Here is a 13,904-nt window from a genome sequence, read left to right as displayed (position 1 = left end):
CCCCAGTCTCCGATATTTGTGAACTGTACTATCCGCGGTGATGACTGCCCTATCTTTCAATGTCTTTTTGGCTTCATCGATAGTTAGCTTGTGTGCGGGTTCCTTTTGTTGTTCTTGCGTCGGCGGTGGCACGGCTGCTGGCGCAAGACGTTTGACTGCCAACTTGAGCGACGATGCACCACCTTCAAATCGATAGAGAATCATTCGGTCCGGCACGGCAGCGGCAAGAAACATGGTATGCGGGCAGAGCAATCTCACGCGTCTTCCGTTCAATAATTTGTGGCGGTCCTTCATCGACCACCCCCACAGTTCTTTCAACTGGAGAGGTTGCTGACCACCGCCGCCTTTATCGCCACCACCATCGCCCCTCGCTGTCGATAGGACACCGTCCATAACACGACGCCTTTTAACCAGACGACCGCGATTGGCAGCATGCGAAAACATGCCGCTTTTAGCCTTGGCCTTTTTGCTGGCATCGTCGACCACGGCCTCGTGTTCGCCGAGGTTGACTTCTGCCATCAGGGCCACCGCGGCCGCGGCCACGTCCGTGTTTGCCACGCCTCCGGCACCCGAAAGGTTGGCGAAACGACCCTTTTGTAATTCGGCCTTGGCTAATTTCTCGGAACTCCGACGAATGTACCCCCAGAGCCCGTTTTCTCCTTCGTTGCTCGCACAATTGGAACTGTAGTATGGAAAGAAATTGGCGGCATTCGTGTGCGCCAGGTGGTACGTGTCCACGTCGACGGCCAAACGAGTGAAAACGGTGCTGTCTCCGGCAGATACCGTGCGAACGGCTTCCACGGCCCAGGAGGCCGAGGACACCCTGCCGAGGTGGGTACGCGTGCGCACGTTTGAGTTCGAGTGGACGATAGCCAGACTCTTGCGGTCGTCCAGGGAAGTGTGTTTGGCGAATTGGCGTTGTTCCCGTTCGCCGGGTAGCCGAATACCGTTCTTGTGCATTCTGCCGGTGGTGCAATCGAGTTTCTGGTCGCATTTCACGTCGCCCCAAATGCCGAAATTTGTTAGATCGGCCAGCAACAAGTAGCGACACAGGACGGTCGCCAGCCAATTGTAGTTGGACGGGTTGATGGTCGGCGAGGTCCACGGTCGATTCAAAACGCGCCGTTTCACCCACAGGGCCAAGAGAGCCAAATCGCCGATTGACAAAAACCTATTTCTGCCCCCAGTCTTGTCGGACACGAGCACGAACACGAGCCTCATGGGCGAGGCTCTCCAGTACTCCATCAAATCTGTGCCCAACTTGAAAGGCGAGGGCGTCGCGTGCTCGTCCGTCGCGATGACCGATTCCGGGTTAAGGGAACAATCGAGCAGGACGGCGTCATCGTGGTCGGAATAAGGGTCTTTGGTTTCCATAACGCCCTCGATCGATTTTGCCAGTTCCAAAGTAAAATCCGAACCGTACAGACCGTCCAGAACGTCGGAAACTACATTTTCGAACAAACCCAACTCGCCCGCCGTGCAGTCGGATTCGGGCGGCGGCGGGGCGGGTAGGTCGAAACCTAGCGTGTACTGCGTTTCGGGTGGCAAGGCGGCTCCCGAGGCCGCCACTGCACCCCTACCCGCGGCGACCAGCGGGTGCAGAACGTCGACCGGCACGCCCAGTCTAGCCTGAATGCCAAAAGGGAGACCGAGCACGTGCGGGTGGGAAACGGACATGCCGCTTATTCTCGTAGCCGCGCTGTCCCCGGCGAGGTCATACTCGCGTTTAGCATCGGCCTCGGCTCGGACCTTGACCAAACGAGCGGCCTTGGCCTTGCTCGTATGAAAGTGGGGTTGACCCAGAACGAGTCGCAGCGCCGAACGCATGTCCAATTTTTTTACTCCGCTGAAACGGTGGAAGAATACAAACGTAAAAAATACAAAGAGAATTCCGTCGCACAGACGCTCGAGCGTCGAACGGATCCGTTGAGCAATCGCGTTTTTTTCGGCGAGGCGCGGCAGCAGGTAGCACAGGGCGCCCATCACCATTTCGACAAACGCGAGGAAGGATACCACCGTTCTTGTGTGCACGCTCGTTTTGGCAGGAGACCCGAATTCGCGTACCACCGCCTTGCCACCCTTGAGAAAAGCATAATCCAAATCCACTAGACGTTTCATGGATTGGGACGGTCCATTCGTCCCGTCCGCACAAGGTTTGAAAATGTAATTGTTCAAGAAACAGAGCGTGTTGAGGTAACTACCCGAATGTATCCCAACACCGTGGCAGTACAGGTAGATGAAGGCGTTGAAGAAATTAAAAGGAAGAGGAGTGACGCGGTCCGGGTGGAGATTACGATTCAGCAAATAGAACGCGAACGAAAATAAGCAATACCTCCTGAATTTTCTGCGGTACACGTTTAGAGTAGATTGTGTTATCGTGCAATCGCGAGAAGCTGCCAACAACACGTCCAGACACCTATCGAATTCGGCGTTCAGTTTTTGTAAGGCGAGAGGCGTATCCCTCTCTGGGCAAATGAGTCTCGTCTGTGACGGGAGCGTGCTCTTTACCAACACGTTCTGGAATCGGTGAAGGAGAGTTACCGCCATTTGGTTGAACGAGGCCGGGAGTACAAAGGCCATACTGTCCACGTCAAGTTTCAACAAATCGGCGGCGAGAGCATCGTTTTTACCCGCTTCCCAACCGACGATATTAGTCCACACCCCATCCGGTCCCGTCTTTTGCCAGAATGTATTATCGGCATACACTACGGGTTTCGTCGGGTCGTGCCTGCGTAAAGCGGTAAACACGTGAGATCCTTCTGAGCGCGTAAGGTCCAGATCTTTACGTTTCTCTGGCGGAATCGTGGAAGAAGACGAAGAAGACTGGTGGTTTCCGAAAGCCACGGCCATGGTTTTGGAATCGACACCGTCCACGGAGAACGTGGTCGTGGTCGTGGCCGTCGACATTTTTCTCTTTTTAGTTCCGAGCACGCCTCGCAACCCGACACTATTCAAATCTTCTGCCGCGTCGCGTTCCTCGGGCAATACCGCCACCACCTTCTCCGACGAATTGACCGCAACAGTAATGTCGGATTCGTATCGGCCTCGACCTCGGCCGCTCACCGTGATTTTTAACCCTCGGTTTTTGGAAGTCGAACGGCTAAAAACACGCACGGCCTCGCGAAGGATGATTAGTCTGTGCTCTTCCACAAACGACATGCAAAACTCTTGATCGTAAATGAGTCGACATTTGCCGTGAATATCGAGCGCCTTCAAGGCAGCGTCCGCGGCATCTTTCTTTGCCACCCGTAAAGCGTGGTTCCCCACTATGGCGTCGGGTCTGGCATCTAAAGTTCTGGCGAGCGAATTGGCGAATCGCTCATTCTGACGCTCGGTCTCGTCGCACTGGAGACGGCGTTTTGCCACCGCCTTTGATCTCATGCGCGTTCCCGAAACTATCAAGTCTAGCCCTCGTCGAATATCTTTTTCGGCGCTCGCCAGGATGGTGGTGGGTTCTTTAACCGGCGGCGACGGCGGCTGCGGCTGCGGTGACGGCTGAGGCTGCAACGATGGCGACGGCGGCGATGACGATGATCGCGCCGACGGTGCAGCAGTACTTTGGATAAGCGCATCTATGCCTCCGAAAAACATTGATCAGTAATCAATTAGAAGGAAAAGAATACAAAATTTTTTTTTATGTCCATTTATTTTATCTGGAAATAACACAAAAAAAAACATGTGGGGGATTCCGTCAACGCTGCGGCCGCGGCGCCGTTGGCTGCTGTTCGAGAACATCTGGTGGGAACCGTGCGCGTGACACCTCCTCCGGTCTAACCTGTCGCAGAAAGGCCTCGAGAACACCTTTATCCACACACTCCATAAGATGTGTACTCATGAAATGATTTTCCTTATCTTTGTCAAGTATTTCATCACATAGAATACAACGAGCGTAATCACCTATCCACCAGCGTGGTTTTTTACACTTTACACTTCTATCCCAATCATCTATAGATACAGAAGGCCCTGCCAAAGGGACCGGTCCCGGCTGCGACCATTTTTTGTCACTGAGCTCCGAAGGACTGGTGGTGGGAATCGGTTTTTTCTTTTGCGGCCGAGGTCCTAACATCGCAATGGTAAAAATTGTTGTGCCGACTCTGGGTCGACGTTTGTGCTTTTTCATACCCAGGACCGGGGAATCCCCGTCGTGTTATGTAATTTTAGGTGTTTGATTACATAACTTCATCCAATTTTTTCATGAAAACCCTTCTCGCAATGTTAACTGCCGCATTCTCCCCGTTCGACCGTTGGTAGAGAAATTTCGATTCGTCCCAATTTTCAATCTCGCTACCTTCGCCGAAGATTTCGTTTTTGATGAGGAGGGAGATTTGCCCAAACATTTATTTTTTTTTGTCACAGTTCACTTTCGAAAACTTTTTTTTTCGACGGAGTGGTAACTTCGTGCGGTTTTTCTAAAGCAATAGCAAAGAATATAAATGGTGCCAATGAAAAAAAGAATTCACTCCACACCAACATGTCGACGTTTGTGCAGCTAATTTTATTCTCTGCTTTGGCGCCATGCGTCAAGCTCTTCCAACACCCAGATGTTGGCGATTTACCTTACGTTACCTTCGTTAACGACGTGGTTTACCCAAAATGGGACTCGGCGAGAGATGATTGGAAGGACCCCCTCAACCTTCCCCCTGGTGTGCCGTTCGACGCATTCTGCGTGGCGTGTTACCCGACAAAACCAAAGTTCCACGGGAATGTGATAATCGCTGGCGATCTCGAGGTCAATCCACTTGAAACTTCGCAATGTTGGAGCTCTGACATGATCTGCCGTTCAATATATGTTGAAACATACACCCCTGATGCCCCCGGGAAACTCATTTGCCAGCTTGAGTGGGGGGAAAACATAACAACTGAAGTTATCAATTTTACCGTCAAGGATGTTAACACCACAATATACAATAGAACAACCGATATTCATTCGGGAAACTGGTACGTCAGTGTGATGTTTACCTTTTTTTCTCTTGTGTGTTTTTTGTTCTAGTGTTTTTACAAAGTTCTTCAGGGTTTTCTACCGAAGAAAAAGGGTTAACTCATTACGTGCCAGGTAGCACCTCCCCCGCTACCGCTATCCGTCGTGTTATGTAATTTTTCGTCTTCGCAAATAAAAACAATTTCGCAAAGAGGTGTTTGATTACATAACCAGACTCTCGACTGGTCCTCCTCTACCGGTCTTGCTGCCGGTGATCGGCATTTTCTCGCTACTTTCGCCGAAGGTTTCGTTTTTGATGAGGAGGGACGGATTGCCACCATTCGGAAAAGATGCGTGACCCCGAAACCGGCCTTAGAAAATCATTCATTCTAGTTTTATCGATATCATCCAAAAGATGGACGTTTCGGAAATGGGCCTCCTTGTAGGGACCACGAAGATTTTCATCACAAATAATACAGCGGGCCGGGTTTCGTAACCACCAATATGTCTTTTTAGACTTTGGACTATCCCAATCAGATATAGTTGCCACCACTGGAGGAGGGTCTGCTGTCACCGGCGGCTCCGTCGCAGGACTCGTTTTTGATGAAGAAACCGCCGCCGTCGCAGGACTTACCACCGCCACCGCCGCCGATGGAGATGAAGAGCTTGCCGTCACCGTTACCGCCGTTCTGGGTTTTGTTTTTATGGGCACCATCAAGGAATCTCCCTTTAGCGTTACGGATTTTGTCTTGTCTACTGACAACCAGGGTGATTTTTCCAAACATTTGTTCATTTTTTTTGCCACCCTTGATTTTTCATTATTCAGGGACGCGACCTTGTTATATGGTGTTCCAACAAACGTGCCGGGTATCGCTTCATCGGTCATCAACTTGCACTTTTTCGGTTTCGTGTATTTCATAGGCTTGCCCGGGTATTCCAACACGGTCTTGGGAGGTTCCATTTCACCAGGTTTGCTCTTTGCGTATTTTATGACATTTTCAGTCTCCTTCTGTGACAGAAGCCTCCCCGTATATGGATCGCGCAATTTTTTGCTCAACTTGTTTTTCTTTTTGCGGGTAGAGGTGGATAATTCAAACCCATCTTTGATCATCCCGTCTTTGACAGCCTTGTTCGCCTTCTTCAGCGCCTCCCCCATTCGATACTCGTAGACGTATCGCATCGGATGTATCACTCGGTCTCTTTGGGATATTTTTTTACGGCAGTCGGAAGGGCATTTCAATTTTTTTCCATCCTGTAATACTTTTTTGAATTTGGTTTTATTTTTTTTAGTCATTTGTACGTGTGCGAGTTGATGGGAGAGCGCCCTGTTCCAAAACTTTGGGTTTCCTATTGGCATATCAGCCGTGTTTTCTAACATTGCACTGAGTATCGCATAATTCTTATCCACGGGTCTGGTTGGCACTAACGGGACCCTATACAGTTTTTCTCGCTTTCTCATGATTATTATTATACCCACGGGTAATAAAAGAAAACAAGTAAAAAAAAATTCGTTTATTCTGCATCCTTTTTTTTTCATTTGAAAATTTGTGGATATTGACCACGCATCCACTTTTCAATTTCTTCAATGTCTGCGTCGTCGTCACCGATGCAGTTTTTCTTACCCAAATAGTAAATATGTTCCCCCAATTCTGCACCCCTATGTTTAGTCACAACCTTTTTGCATTGAATATAATCTTGCAACTTTAACGGAAAATCTTTTTTATAAGATCCCGGTAGACAATTATGCAACATTTGTACTACATCCTTTTTATCATTCAATAACTGATCCAACGTCGTACCATATCTCCTCCTTAGTGTCGAAAACACGTTGGTTTTTGAACCCCTTTCAGTGTGCACTAAACTGTTGTACAAGTCCTCTTCCATGGCTGTAATTTCAACTTTATTTTTTTTGGACTTTGTTTTCTCAGCTATTTTCTTTTGCGGCCGCCACCCCGAAGGTCCTGGCTCATTCAACCGAGTGTCGGCGTCGGAAGAGGGGCGGTTTGCCGCCGCCGCCGGTGCCGCCGCCGTTGTTTTTATGGGCACCATCAAGGAATCTCCCTTTAGCGTTACGGATCTTGTCTTGTCTACTGATAACAGGGGCGATTTTTCCAAACATTTGTCCATCTTTTTCGCCACCCTTAATTTTTCCTTCTTCAGGGACGCGACCTTACTATACGGTGTTCCAACAAACGTGCCGGGTATCGCTTCATCAGTCATCAACTTGCACTTTTTCGGTTTCGTGTATTTCATAGGCTTGCCCGGGTATTCCAACACGGTCTTGGGAGGTTCCATTTCTCCAGGTTTGCTCTTTGCATATTTTATGACATTTTCCGTTTCCTTCTGCGATAGAAGCTTCCCCGTATGCGGATCGCGCAATTGGGGGTTCCTCAACTTGTTTTTCCTTTTGCGGGTAGAGGTGGATATTCTAAACCCATCTTTGACCATCCCATCTTTGACAGCCTTGTTCGCCTTCTTCAACACATCCCCCATTCGATACTCGTAAACGTATCGCATCGGATGTATCACTCGGTCTCTTTGGGATATTTTTTTACGGCAGTCGGAAGGGCATTTCAATTTTTTCCCATCCTGTAATACTTTTTTAAATTTGTTTTTGTTTTCTTTAGTCATTTGTACGTGGGCGAGCTGATGGGAGAGCGCCTTGTTCCAGAACTTTGGGTTCCCTATTGGCATATCAGCCGTGTTTTCTAACATTGCACTGAGTATCGCATAATTCTTATCCACGGGTCTGCCATCTTTGGGTGGCACTAACGGGACCCTATACAGTTTTTCTCGCTTTTGTTTTCGCGGTGCTTTGGATATCATGATTGTTATACCCCTCTGATGAAATAAAAAAAACGAGTAAAAAAAATCATTTATTCCTCACCAGTTGGAAATATATTTTCACCCCCAAAAAATTGGTGTTATTTTTTTCCATTTTGATAACCATGTATTTTGTTGCAACGTTGCGCACCTACAATGAAATTCAACCACAATTGGGTGATGATGATGATGAAATTGTTAAGATTTTGGAAAAACAAGATGAAATGGGTCTCAACGACCTGGGCCCCATATTATCATTTGCGTCAAAATTGTACGACCCTCGATATTTTTCCAAAAACAGACAACCACCCGAGGGTAAGTCACGGGACGACATTAAGAACAATTTGTTCATAACCCAGACATCTCGGAACGGCCTGTTTTGCGCCCATGTAGCAGCACTGGTGACGGCCATGGAAGAGAAATTGGACATGGTGTTGGACCACGGATTAATTGACAAGGTTTCCAACGATATCGATAGTTTATTTTCCAGCGATGATTTGGCCAACAAAGTCAATGCGCGATACCAACGGGCCAGGGCAGACCAGCAGCACAGTACGAAGCGATTGGCGGCCATAATGCGGCGCGTCTCGAACCTAAAGAAAGCTCCCGCGTTTCGCACACCAGACCATTTGTGGATCTTTGGTGGGGAAACGGGCACCGGTATGCCGCCCACCGGTTCGTCGACGGCCACTTCACATCACGAACGTTTTCTTAGTTATTTGTATAAAGTCACGTTCCGTGACGTCGGTCCACTGTCAACCCCCATCAGTCCCGACGGTCCTCTGCCAGAAGACGATGACCATAAAATCTTGCGCGAGTTTTTCAAACAAAAATGGTCACGCATGATGATGGCGATAAATGCGAATACGAAAAATGAGGAAAGATACATCACCCATTTACCGATCACGACCACGCCGGGAGCGAAACTGTTCGTGGGTCACATCTCGGAATTTTTGTATGGTGACCACGAAGCCCTATTGGCTTACAAGTACTTACAAAAAAAACATTTTCAACCATCCATCGTACCCGGCAGTTATAGCATTAACCACTTTCCTCCCCATCTGTCACTCACACATAAAGATGGCGCATTGGACGTGACAAAGTTTTTGACCGCTCTGGCGTTCGGCGCAGGGTGGGATGAACATTTAGTTAAATCGAGATCGTTAATGTTACTGGCCAACGAGCCGCACAACATTTCCACTGAATCAGAATACATCCTCAATCCCGAGAATAGAAATAATACGACCACCAAAGCAATCGAATTCATGAAAGAGGTTGTGGATGAAATCGCAAAGGGGAAGTTGAACGATAGGGACGATCCACGCGTCAAACAATTTAAGAGCAAGGTAGAGAAGGTGATTAGTCAAGTTCAAATCTTAGTTAAAAAGATGGAATCGCGCATCAACATTCACCTGGCACTTTTCAAAGTGATTGATACTGCTCATACGTTAAGGCACCAAATAGAACGCCATTTATTCTCCTACCACTACCGCGTGAGAAAAGAGATACCCCAAGCAGAATTCACACCAAACAAAATCCATTTCAAGTACGATTCGGACTACCTCCCCGAAGAACACGTTCCTGGCGGTTTCAATTTGACCGATGTGATTGTCGTGTGGGACAACAAACGGCGCGTTCCGATTAGCGTTGTGCATAACATTCATCAGAAAACACACGTCACTGACCCAACGATTAACGAGTCAAGAAAGGATCGCAAAGTGCTTAATAAGAAGTTCTTGGTGGGGGACCAATTTTATTCTTACGAGAAACAGATGCAAGTATTAACAGAACCAAATCCGGTTAGATTCGAAGAAATTAACATACTCGGCGCTATTTTTTCAGAATCGAGAGATGCACTCGAGATGGCAGCGTTGCGATCCACAGGCGAAGCCACAGTGGAGGGTGTAATAGATGACTTGCAAACCACGTTGTCAAGAATGAATGCTACCACGAGCGAAGAACGGGCATTCCAAAATGCGATCACCGCTAGCGATACATTGAACCTAGATTTACGTTCCGACAGGCTCGTCGTCAACTCGACGGGACAAACATTGGTGGAAGAAATGCGTTCTCTCAAGGACAACTCGCGGTCAGCGTCGGAGGTGATGCGAGAAATGGGGGTGGATGCACCTCGCACCATCGACGAACCTTTCGCCGCCGAGATGGCTGACGCGTATCCGGATTCAGAGATTGCGGCAAATAATAGCTCGATAGACGAATTCGTCCAGGACATGCCGGAAAGTGACCTCGAAACAATTCGACAGATTGGTGCCGACGCCGACGAAGACGAATTGATATCGGCCGTTGAAAAAACTGAAACCCACAAGAATTTGCTAAGGATAGTGGGAGAAAAAGCGGCCGACGGTGTGGGGGCATTCATCGGTCGTTATGGAGCAACGATAACTATCGGTGGGCTCTTGACCGGGGTATTATTCGGACCTTCGGTCGTGTCGAGAATGAACTTTTCTAGAGGAGCCCACGTCAACGTCAAAACTAATTCAACCGCTAGTAAAGTATTTTCGTACAAGATAGTAGACTATTCGTGTCACAACAAAAAACTAGGTAACGGGAGATCAACCATACATCCCTTCAATGGATCCATTGAGGATGCGATCAAAGAAAATCCCGATACAAAAAAACCTAGCGGTGCCATCATCACCAAAGATGGGGTAAGCAGTCGCTACCCGGCTTTTGCGCCCGTTTGTGGTCCGCAAGACACCAAAGCGGGCGAGTGCGGCACATGGGCCGTCTTTGACGAATTTTCGGCGCTCCCCGTGATCGCCAACATAAACGAACTACCCAGGGGTAGCTCACTTTCATGCGACAAGGGGTTAAGTCTGCCCGAAGCCATGGCCGATGTGGCTATCGGTTTTGGTGGTGATGTTGTGAAAAAGGCAAGCAAAGTTGCCATAGACACGGTGGACTCGCTGGGGAGTAGCCTTTTACAGTCACGTTTTGTCCTCATCGGTGGATCCATCGCGATGGGTGTGGCTTCCGGCTTTGCCCGTGGAAGCGTCTCTGTGGGAATAATGGTGGGATTGGTAACGTTGACGATATTGTTATTTATGAAGTGGGCCAGCACCACTCGACAAAACAAATTGTCCTCTCCTCCTCCTCCGCCTCCTTCTAAGTTGGAGAAAAAACGGCCGACGGTGTGGGGGCATTCATCGGTCGTTATGGAGCAATGATAACTATCATCACCCACGACACGATGGTGGGTTCTCTTCTCACTCTTCTTCGGGTCTGGGGTCATCACCGTTCTCTTCTTTTCCCTCGCCACCTCATATCATCTTATCGAGAATTTGCAACAATATTGGGACAAGCTCGTCCCGAAGTTGTTCATGGATTGGCAACTCTTGGTTTTGAATTTTCAATATATTCAATCCGGCTACCACTCTAGCGTTGTTTTTTTCAAGAAGTATTGCAGGATTGCACTCGGCAACTGCCTTCAGGTCGAGGCGTGCTCCAAACTGCAGCCATATTTTCAATATTTTCATCAGCAATTCACGGGTAGTGTGAACGGCGGCCGACAATGCGAGTAACGCGGGGTCACGTTCGAACATGCGTCGTTGAATAAAATGTCTCACATTTACATTATCACACATCATACCAGCAAGCAATTGTAAATTCAAAATTGGATTGATTGTTTGTGTTGTTTGTGCCACTGTAGTGCAAACATCTGTCATCGGCGCCGCCCTGGGTGAACCGACTAAGTTGTTGAAAAGATCCGTTACGGCCGCATCGTCCAAATCTTGCAAATCCCTTTCGATGTCAGCGGCCAGAACGACTGCATCATCTTCTTCTTGCACCGAATCATCGCCTTTGGTAACTAAACGTTCAATAATCGGCAATGTACTCAAAACAGAATTGAAACTGACCTCTATGTTGTCCATTTTTTTTTGTTAACCACCCTTCTGTGTTGTCCATATATACCCTCCTACTCCTCCTCCTTCGTGTACGTCCAGACCCAGAATTTACGTAACCGAAACTCAAAAAAGGAAAAAGAGGGAACAATCGGCTGAGAAATTTTCGACCATCGGCAGAAAACTTTCGGTCCGACCGTCGGCACTTTCGATTCGACCCATTCGATACCAGGTAGCACTTCACCCGCTACCGTTCACCTCCATGGCATCAGAATGGGTTAGACAACCACTCCCTTTCGTGGTTGCTTTGGCACGTTTCAAAAACTCACGCGCCAACTTAGTTACGTAATTTTTTGTCTTCTCCAAATAAATCCCATTTTGCAAAGAGATGTTCGATTGCATAACTTCGGGACGAAGTTTCATAAAAACTTTTCTCGCAATGTTAACGGCCGCATTCTTATCCCTGTTGACAAAAGTCCATTCTCGGCATGGCGGACGACGATGAGACTCTCGACGCTGCTGTGATGGGATGTCATCTCCCCCTCTACCGGTCCTGGTGCCGGTGCAACGTTTCAAACCTCTAACTTCGCGAACCTCGCCTTCCCACACTCCACCACTGGATATGAATGGTATAAAATGGCTGCAGCTCGTGCCATCGAGCACAGTCAACCATGGCATACAGCGTGGCGCAGAACCTCGCCGATCTGGCAACAAAGCGTCTCGGTCCCAAATATCTCCAAGTAACTCCCGAAGAGATCTGGAATTTATTCCAGATCGATCAGTTGACAGGCGACGATCTGTTGAAACTAGAAACACTGATACAAGATGAAGAAGTAAATTTTCCAAGAGAAGGGAGCGCCGACAACGGACATCCGGGCATTCGGTACGAGTGGTCGCACGATGATAACGACAACAACCTCGTGTTGTCTATTGTCTTGGTCGTGAACGAGTTGGCCAAAAAGGGACCGGGATTCCCAGAATTGAATCTTCTGTCAAAATTCGTCGAACCCCTCAAGCTCCTCGGCATTGAAATGAAGTTTGACAGCGTTCCCATCTTCGAGCCCATCCACTCGCCCCGCCTTTGGTGTAAACTGAACGTCCGCTTCGAGACGCCTTCCCGACCGACGCAAAAACAGTATTTGTATGCTGTGCAAAACTTCTACCTCACCGGGTTGCCGTCGCCCAGGAAACTGCCAGAAAAAATTTGTGTGCAATTCATCCTGGAAGATGCTATCGATACCGCCAACCCATGGGGCTCGGCGGCATTCCTACACACCGGCCCCAATTACCGCGTGCCCAGAGATGATGATTGCTGTTTTATCTACGAGCAAAAGAAACCGACCCTTGAGATTCCATCAAAGCTGAACGAAGTGTCGCGCATCATTGGCAGGTTCGTGAACGGCGCCCATCGCCTTTTCAGGTTTCAAGAAATCGAGCGATCGCTGGCCATCTGCATGGCCGTCTGCCACCCCAAGACGCGTTTGCAGATCTTGACCAGCGCGTTTGTCATGTGCTATTTGCCAAAAACTGAGTTGAACAAGAATGACAAGTCGGCCATCAAATCGATGAGATTCGCGCCCGGCAAGGACGTGGATATCCGTTCGGTGGAAGAGGCGAGCATCAAACTGTCGCTGGAGACTCGAGCGTGCCAAGCGTGCAAACGCATGTGCGACAAGATGGATGATGATGATGATCGTCATCGTCATCCGGCTCACGCGTACGGTCCTTTGTCTGTCCAACCCGAGTACGAACACGAGAATTGCAAAAAGACGGCCGTGGCCCACCATTTCTTTTGCGACGGAGTCGTGCCGTGCATCGTGGAGAGCATCATGGACGATGGCGTGAACAAGAAAAATAAGTTGGTGGTGTGCGGCAGAGAATGGAACGACGTGGACGACGATGGGAAAAGGTGGAGGTTGTTCAACGGAGAAAGATCGAATTATTTCGACGTGTTGGTGCGACGTTGTGACACGGTTGCGGCTCGCAGGTACTTTGATACGTGTTTTGCACGGACCTTCAAGGCAGGAATGGACAGGTGGCTCCTCTTCATGCAGGGAAATATGAATATTATCAAACAGTCGCGAGCGTATCTGGACCTGAAGGAAAGAGATGCTGATGATGATGCCGCTTTCGGCATTGACGCTGCCAGTTATGAACATTTGAAATCGTGTATTCTGTTGAGAAACTCTTCTGTTGAAGACATAATCCCTCGCACGCTACGCACTCTGGATGACCAGAAAGAGGCGAGGGTGTTCACCTTGATGAACAAGTGTGTGGTCGTAGCATCCCGAATGATCGTC

This window comes from Oratosquilla oratoria, unplaced genomic scaffold (assembly GCF_046742065.1).
Source record: "Oratosquilla oratoria isolate Oo_2021 unplaced genomic scaffold, ASM4674206v1 SCAFFOLD163, whole genome shotgun sequence".
NCBI classification, from domain to species: Eukaryota; Metazoa; Arthropoda; class Malacostraca; order Stomatopoda; family Squillidae; genus Oratosquilla; species Oratosquilla oratoria.
The sequence above is the reverse complement of the archived record's forward strand: the minus strand, read 5'-3'. Positions refer to the sequence as shown.